This window comes from Rhincodon typus, chromosome 46 (genome assembly GCF_021869965.1).
Source record: "Rhincodon typus isolate 14 chromosome 46, sRhiTyp1.1, whole genome shotgun sequence".
Lineage (NCBI taxonomy): Eukaryota > Metazoa > Chordata > Chondrichthyes > Orectolobiformes > Rhincodontidae > Rhincodon > Rhincodon typus.
Genome location: NC_063377.1, coordinates 5,975,523 through 5,984,328, shown reverse-complemented (window position 1 = coordinate 5,984,328; position 8,806 = coordinate 5,975,523).

The following is an 8,806-nucleotide window of genomic DNA, read 5'->3' as shown; positions in this document are numbered from 1 at the left end:
GGGATAGGTGGGAGGAAGGACAGGTTAGGGAGGCAGGGACGGGCTGGGCTGGTTTTGGGATGCGGTGGGGGAGGGGAGATTTTGAAGCTTGTGAAATCCACATTGATACCATTGGGCTGCAGGGTTCCCAAGCGGAATATGAGTTGCTGTTCCTGCAACCTTTGGGTGGCATCGTTGATTTCACAAGCTTCGAAATCTCCCCTCCCCCTACCGCTTCCCAAAACCAGTCCAGCTCGTCCCTGACTCCCTAACCTGTCCTTCGTCCCACCTATCCCCTCCTCCCACCTCAAGCTGCACCCCCATCTCCTACCTACCAACCTCATCCCGCCCCCTTGACCTGTCCGTCCTCCCTGGACTGACCTATGTCCTCCCTACCTCCCCACCTACACTCACCTTTACTGGCTCCATCCCCGCCTCTTCGACCTGTTTGTTTCCTCTCCACCTATCCTCTCTTCTATCCATCTTCTATCCGCCTCCCCCTCTCTCCCTATTTATTTCGGAACCCCCTTCCCCTCCCCCTTTCTGATGAAGAGTCTAGGCCCGAAACGTCAGCCTTTTTGCTCCTCTGATGCTGCTTGGCCTGCTGTGTTCATCCAGCTCTACACCTTGTTGTGTCAGTTTCATGTTTGTTACAAATTCGGGGAATCCCGGAGTTGGTCATTCTCCACCTGCGGAGGGGCTGGAGGAGATGAGATCTCTTTGTGCTGGGACCTGGATTATGGCCCCCGTCACCTTGGGATCCTTCTGCTCTCTGAACCTGCTCAGACTCTCTCCCACTGTCAATGAGCGCAAAATGCTCCCCTCTTAAATATATTTCAAAATGTCCCTCCAGCACTTATTCTCCCAATTGCCCCCTTGAGAGCTGCCCCTTCAACTTGCAGTCCTTCGGCTCAGCCGGCAATGCATTTACATATTTCCTTAAATAACCAGGACAGAACTGCTCACGATCATCCAAGGACAGTCTGCTCTCGGAAACTATGTCAAAAATATCTAAGCGCTCCTTATCCAGTATACTTCTGCCAATCTGATCTGTTTGCATGCAGTCACTCCATTTTTTTTGCAGTCCCTTCATCACAAGCTCCCAATATTTCTCAATGCTTACATTGTTAGAGAGGGAGTGAGGGTCTGTAGTATGACTGAGAGAGGGAGGGAGTGTCTGTCTGGGTAGGAGATTGAGAGAAAGTGGAGGTCTACTTGGGTAGGTGATGGGAAAGAGGGAGTGTCTATCTGGGGGGTGATGGGGTGAGAGTGAGGGTCTGTCTGTGTGGACAAAAGGAAAGAGTGGGGGTCTGTCTGTTGGGTGCAATGGTGAGAGGGAGAGCCTGTCTGTGGGGGATGATGGAGCGAGAGTGGGGGTCTATCTGTTGGGTGCAATGGGGAGAGGGAGAGTCTGACTGGGTGCATGATAGGAAAGAGGAGAGGGTCTGTCTGGGGGGATGAGGGGGTGAGCGTGGGGGTCTCTCTGGGGTGTGCAATGGGGTGAGGGAGGGTCTGACTAAGTGGGAGATGGAAAGAGAAGGGAGGGTCTCTCTGGATGGGTCAGGTGCTCAGTAAGCTGTTGACGGTACTGGTTTGGAAACAAATTCTGACATCTCTGAGATAGTAGGAACTGCCGATGCTGGAGAATCTGAGATAACAAGGTGCAGAGCTGGATGAACACAGCAGGCCAAGCAGCATCAGAGGAGCAGGAAAGCTGACGTTTCGGGTCTGGACCCTTCTTCAGAAAATGCTGCTCTGATGCTGCTTGGCCTACTGTGTTCATCCAGCTCTACCCCCTGACATCTCTGAGTCAGGTCTGGAAACTCCCTACTGGTTTGGAAATTTAAAGTATTGAACAGAAATAATCTCTCTTCCCAGAACTTTGTCAGATATCACACAACACCAGGTCATAGTCCAGTAGGTTTATTTGAGATCACAAGCTTTCAGAGCGCTGCCTCTTCATCGGGTGAAGTCTGAACCTGTGCAGATTCCTTGCTCAGTCTCAAGATTTGATACCACCCCCATTCTCAGGGCTGCCTTCGTGATTATACTGACCTCACTGCCTGAGTAAATATCTTCTAATGAGTACAAAACAATGGAAGGGAGTGGCAATCCTGGTACTAAAATCAGGATCATTCATAGTGAGTCATTTTATTACCAGCAATTAAAAATTCTGGGAAACATAATTGAGCCCTGACAGGGGAGAAGGTCTGATTATAGTCAGTTTCAGCAGGTTTTTTTTTTATTTTAATTTTTTTAATTATTCATAAAAAAGATCTTGAACATTGACATAGTCACAAACACATTTCAGTTCTGTACAGGAAACAAACATTGGAGTTTGATTCTATCTAACAAACCAAGGTATCAGTTTCTTGTACTAGTCTATATTTAGATGCATTTGAGGCACTGATAACTGAACAGACCCCCACTTAACTTCAACAGCGTTCAGTGTTGAGAACACAGTCCAGCTACAGTCCTTCTCAGGGATACAGTTCAGTCACAGTGTCTCGGGGGCTACATTCAGTCTCAGGGACATAGACCAGCTACAGTCCTTCTCAGGGATACAGTTCAGTCACAGTGTCTCAGGGGGCTACATTCAGTCTCAGGGACATAGACCAGTTACAGTCTGCCTCAGGGGTTACAGTCATTCATAGAATCCCAACACTGTGGAAGCAGGCCATTCGACCAATTGAGTCCACACAGTATTCCACCCAGACCCAATCCCTGTAACCCTGCATTTCCCATGGCTAGCTTGCACATCCCTGGAAACTATGGCAATTTAGCATGGTAAATCCAACAAATCTGCACAATTTTGGACTGTGGGAGAAAACAGGAGCAAACACACACAGTCAGTCAGCCCAGGATGGAATCGAACCTGGGTCCCTGGTGCTGTGAGGCAGCAGCATGAGCCATTGAGCCATCCATACAATCTGGTTTGTCTACTTTCAGGGACACAGCACAGTTACAGTCTGTTTCAGGGATTACAATCAGTCTCACTGACACAGCCTAGTTACAGACAATCTGAGGGGTTACAGTCAGTCTCAACGACAGAACATGGGGAAAATATTGGTTACCATCAATCTTAAGGTGGTATATAAAAACGAAAAGAACTGCGGATGCTGTAAATCAGGAACAAAAACAAAGTTGCTGGAAAAGCTCAGCAGATCTGGCAGCATCTGTGGAGGAGAAAACAGAGTTAATGTTTCGGGTCCGGCGACCCTTCCTCAGAACCGATGGTGGCTGGGAAAACGTCAGTTTATATGCAGAAAATAGGGAGGTGGGTGGGGTAGGGAGTAACTGATAGGATAGAGCCCAAAGAGAGAGAGAAAGACAGTTGGACAGACAAAGGAGTTGCAAACGATCAGGCTGGGAGGGTGAATAGCTGTTAAAGGGGACTGTTAGTGACTAACAGGGGGTGTGTAGTTGCAGGCTATGTGGTAACAAGGCCTGGTGTATGGGGTGGGGGGCTGGGACATGGGAGAGTTTAGGCCCTAAAATTATTGAACTCAATATTGAGTCCGGAGGGCTGGAGGGCTGTAGGGTTCCCAAGTGGAAAATGAGGTGTTGTTCCTCCAGCTTGCGTTGGGCTTCACTGGAACAATGCAGCAAGCCGGAGACAGAGATGTTGGCCAGGGAGCAGGGTGGTGCATTGAAGTGGCAGGCAACAGGTAGTTCAGGGTCTTTTTTGCGAGCAGAACGTAGATGTTCTGCGAAGCGGTCGTCAAGTCTACACTTCGTTTCCCCAGTGTAGAGCAGACCACATTGTGAGCAGCGAATGCAGTAGACTAGATTCTTGGAAGTGCAGGTGAAGTGTTCCTGATTTACAGCATCCGCAGTTCTTTTGGTTTTTATTTAGTATTTAACTCACTGCCACATCTCTTCCAGGCATGCCCACCTTGAAGAAGTTCTGCTCCTCTCTCCGACGGGATTTCCGTTCCAATCTCTCTTCTTGCCCACCGACTTTAATTTCACTGTCACTCCTGGTGTTTGACCAGGTATTTGCTAAAACTCGTTTCCACAGCCATATCACATTCCTCAGTGACTGCCTCCGGCTCAGACTCACCCCACGTGGATTCCAACTGAAGTTTCATCCCTCATGTTTTGAATCCTCCCAGGATCACAGATATCTCCGTGATGTTCAATGTTCCACAGACAGCTGCTCTCGCCACATCCTGAGATCCACGCTCAGTGCCATGTGGTGTCACATGCACACTCTCAACCTCTCTCTCCAACAGCGTCGCAACGTGCTGGCTCAGGGCTGCACCACTCCGCAGTTCCACTTCATCCTCCAGCTCATTTGTCGTGCTAACCAGAAACTTTTTCTTTTCCTTTCAGGCATCAGGGCCCACAAGATGCAACAACTCAAAAATACCCATGGCACTCTGGAACCTACCTCTCCTCCCCTTCCCTCTGACTCTATCCCCTCCATACTCCCCACCTCCTGTTGGGTATTCACCATCGCTCCTAACCTTCCGCTCTCTGATACTGAAAGCTCTGTACTCAGCAAAGGCCTCAGCTTTATCCCTCTGCATCTCCACCTTAACGAATTTCGGGCACGACATGATGCCGAACTGTTCTTCCGCCATCTTTGCCTCTGTGCTCATTTCTTTGGACAAGAGTCCACTCCCCGTCCCACAGACCCCTTCACCCAGTTCCAACACTCTCCCTCCACCTGGACCCCTCCCTCCGGCCTTTTACCTGCACTCGATCTTTTCATTGAGAACTGTCGCCTCAATTTCACTGCCCCTCACAACAAATCCAACCTATCTCTCTCCGAACTGACTGCACTCCGTGCACTCAGATCTAACCCTAACTTTGTCATCAAGCCTGCCGATAAGGGTGGTGCTGTTGTAGCCTGGCATACTGACCTCTACCTTGCAGAGGCTGAGCGCCAACCCTCAGATACCTCCTCCTACCTTCCCCTGGACCATGACCCCACCATGGCACATCAGGCCATTGTATCCACTACGGTCACGGATTTCATTTCATCCGGTGAACCCCCCCATCCGCTTCCAAGCTAATAGTCCCCCAGCCCCGCACAGCTTGTTTCTACCTCCTGCCAAAAATCCACAAACAGGACTGTCCAGGTAGACCCATTGTTTCAGCCTGCTCATGCCCCACAGAACTCATCTCTTCCTACCATGACTCAGTCTTCTCCCCCGCCGGTGCAATCCCTACCCACATACATCCATGATTCATCTGACGCCTTACGCCGGTTTCAAAGCTTCCAGTTTACCGGCTCCAGCCACCTCCTATTTACCATGGATGTGCAATCCCTTTACACATCCATTCCCCACCAGGAGGGTCTTAGGGCTCTCCGCTTCCTCCTGGAGCAAAGACCTGAACCATCCCCACCCACCACCACCCTCCTCCACTTCGCTGAGCTTGTCCTCACCCTCAACAACTTCTCTTTCAACTCCTCTCATTTTCTTCAGGTAAGAGGGGTTGCCAAGGGTACCCGCATGGGCCCTAGTTATGCCCGTCTCTTTGTGGGGTATGTGGAACATTCCTTGTTCCAGTCCTATTCCGGCCCCCACCCACAACTCTTTCTCCGATACATCGATGATATCATCGGTGCTGCTTCCCTCTCTCGTCTAGAATTGGAAAACTTCATCAATTTCGCCTCCAATTTCCACCCTGCCGTCACTTTCACCTGGTCTATCTCTGACTCCTCCCTTCCCTTCCTCGACACTTCTGTTTCCATTTCTGGGGATAGACTGGCCACTAATATCCATTACAAACCCACTGACTCCCACAGCTACCTGGACTATACATCCTCACATCCCACTTCCTGTAAAGACTCTAGCCCATTCTCTCAGTTCCTCCATCTCCATCACATATGTTCAGATGAGGCCAACTTCGACAAGGGACCCTCTGAAATGTCCACATTCTTCCTCAACCGAGGATTCCCCAGCTCTGTTGTCGACAGGGCCCTCAATCGAGTCCGACCCATCTCCCACACTTCTGCCCTCACCCTTTCTCTTCCCTCCCACAACAGCTATAGGGTTCCCCTTATCCTCACCTACCATCCCACCAGCATCCACATCCGACACCATTTCCGCCACATCCAGCAAGATGCCACCACCAGACACATTCCCCTCCACTCCCTTGTCTGCCTTCCGCAGGGACCATTCCCTCTGGGACACCCTGGTTCACACTTCCTTCACCCCCAACACCTCCCCACAGCCCTACGGCACCTTACCCTGTAACCGGCGAAGGTGCAACACCTGTGCATTTACCTCCTCCCTCCCCAGTATCCAAGGGCCCAAACATACCTTCCAGGTGAAGCAACACTTCACCTGCACTTCCCAGAATCTAGTCTACTGCATTCGCTGCTCACAATGTGGTCTCCTCTACATTGGGGAAACAAAGCGTAGTCTTGGCAACTGCTTCGCAGAACATCTACGTTCTGCTCACAAAAAAGACCCTGAACTACCTGTTGCCTGCCACTTCAATGCACCACCCTGCTCCCTGGCCAACATCTCTGTCTCCGGCTTGCTGCAGTGTTCCAGTGAAGCCCAACGCAAGCTGGAGGAACAACACCTCATTTTCCACTTGAGGACCCTACAGTCCTCCGGACTCAATATTGAGTTCAATAATTTTAGGGCCTAAACTCTCCCATGCCCCAGCCCCCTACCCCACACACCAGGCCTTGTTACCACATAGCCTGCCACTACACACCCCCTGTTGTTAGTCACTAACAGTCCCCTTTAACAGCTATTCACCCTCCCAGCCTGATCGTTTGCAACTCCTTTGTCTGTCCAACTGTCTTTCTCTCTCTTTGGGCTCTATCCTATCAGTTACTCCCTACCCTACCCACCTCCCTATTTTCTGCATATAAACTGACGTTTTCCCAGCCACCATCAGTTCTGAGGAAGGGTCACCGGACCCGAAACATTAACTCTGTTTTCTCCTCCACAGATGCTGCCAGATCTGCTGAGCTTTTCCAGCAACTTTGTTTTTGTTGAGGTGATATATCATCAGGCTAGTTATTCAGTCACGGGGAGACCAGCTGATTACAGTCACTCTTGGGGCTGATCTGGGTGGTTAGGGTCAGTCTCTGGAGACCAACAGTGAGGCTCAGAGCTGCAGCCAGGTTACACTTTCAGAGTGGGATCGCCTTCTTACAGTCTGTCTTGGAGGGGGACACAGTCTGGTTCAGGTCAGTCCAGTTGAAATCAGTCTCCGGGAGACATACATTGGTTACAGTCATTCTACAAGAGAATCAGACTGTTGACAGTCTGACCCTTTGTTGTTAGTTGGGAGCGAGGTCACAGCCTGGTTGCACAATGAGACACAGTTTGCTTGCAGTGTCGGATGACACAAGATGGTTACAGTCAGTTCCTGGGTAGGGGCGACATGGACTGGCTACAGTCAGTTCTAGGAGGGGCCTGGGTTTGAATCCGGCCACTGCAGATGGTGGAATTTCGACACGCAGCATGGAAACAGACCCTTCGGGTCCAACTAGTCCACACCAACTACCTTCCCAAACTAAATTAGTCCCATTTGAATTCAATAAAAGAAATCTGGAATTAAGGATCTACTGATGACCATGAAACCAATGCCAATTGGCAGGAAAAACTCATCTGGTTCACTAATGTCCTGCAGGGAAGGAAATCTACCATCCTCACCTGGTCTGGCCTACATGTGACGTCAGACCCACAGCAACGTGGTTGACCCTCCTGGCATCTGTGGCAAGAACAAGTAGCCTGGGGTCTCCCAGCATCTGTGGCAGTGTTGAGCACGGGGATATTGACCCCAGCACAGAGGTGATCGAGCCCAGCATGGGAGAGACCAAACCCTTGTAAGGAGACTATGGCTAAGCACTTAACTGCAATGTTGAACTTTTAACTTTATTTCTTTATTTTTCTACTTTATACTAAGGAGGACTTTAATGTTGAACTTTTACCTATACTTCCTTATTCTTCTACTTTGTACCTAAGACAGCACCAGGAATGCAACATTGTACATTTTCATCGTACCCCTCTATTTGAGTATACATGACAATAAAATCTAAATCTAATTCTTCACTGTCCTCTGGGCAATTAGGGACAGTAATAAATGCTGGCTTGGCCCACATTCTGTGAATGAATTTAAAAAAACAATCTAAGAGGGGCATTGATGGTTATTTGGATTGAAATGGTGTGCATGGACGTAGGGGAAAGGCACTTAGTAATCGAACCACCTTCTGTCTGTTACATTTCTGCCATCTGTGTGTGTGTGTGTGACATTACATACAGGCTTTGAATGTGAAACTGAGCCTCCGGCGCTCAGTAACTCAATCTGAGAATGTGTGAAAATTGTAAACAGGAAGAACATTGACCATTGTGTTCCATGTTCACCCACACCCACCACCACTGTCTCAGTGGTTTCACAGCTGCTGTTTTTGGAAGACTGTATGTACTTTGTGCAATGCAGCCGGTCTACTGTACATTAAACTAAACATCAAAGCACATACTTCATACCGTTACCCTCAACACAAGAGAATGTCCTTCAAAACTTCACATCTACAAGCTCCAAAAACTATAAAATACTGGGCCACGTGTGCTACATATTAGGGATGAGTGACAAAAAAGAATGATCAAAGAGATCACTTTTTAAGGGGGGGGGTCCTAAAGGAGCACAGAGGGAGGTACATAGAGACTTATAGAGGGAAGTCCAGGGCTTTGGGCCCCAGACTGCTGAATGCATGACTCCCAATGGTTGGTGGATGGAAATTACGCGTGGGACTCATACCTCACTGAGTGTCTGTCAGTGTGTGTGGGGCCCTGTACCCCAGTGAGAGTCAGTGTGTGTGTGTGTGTGTGTGTGTGTGTGTGTGTGTGTG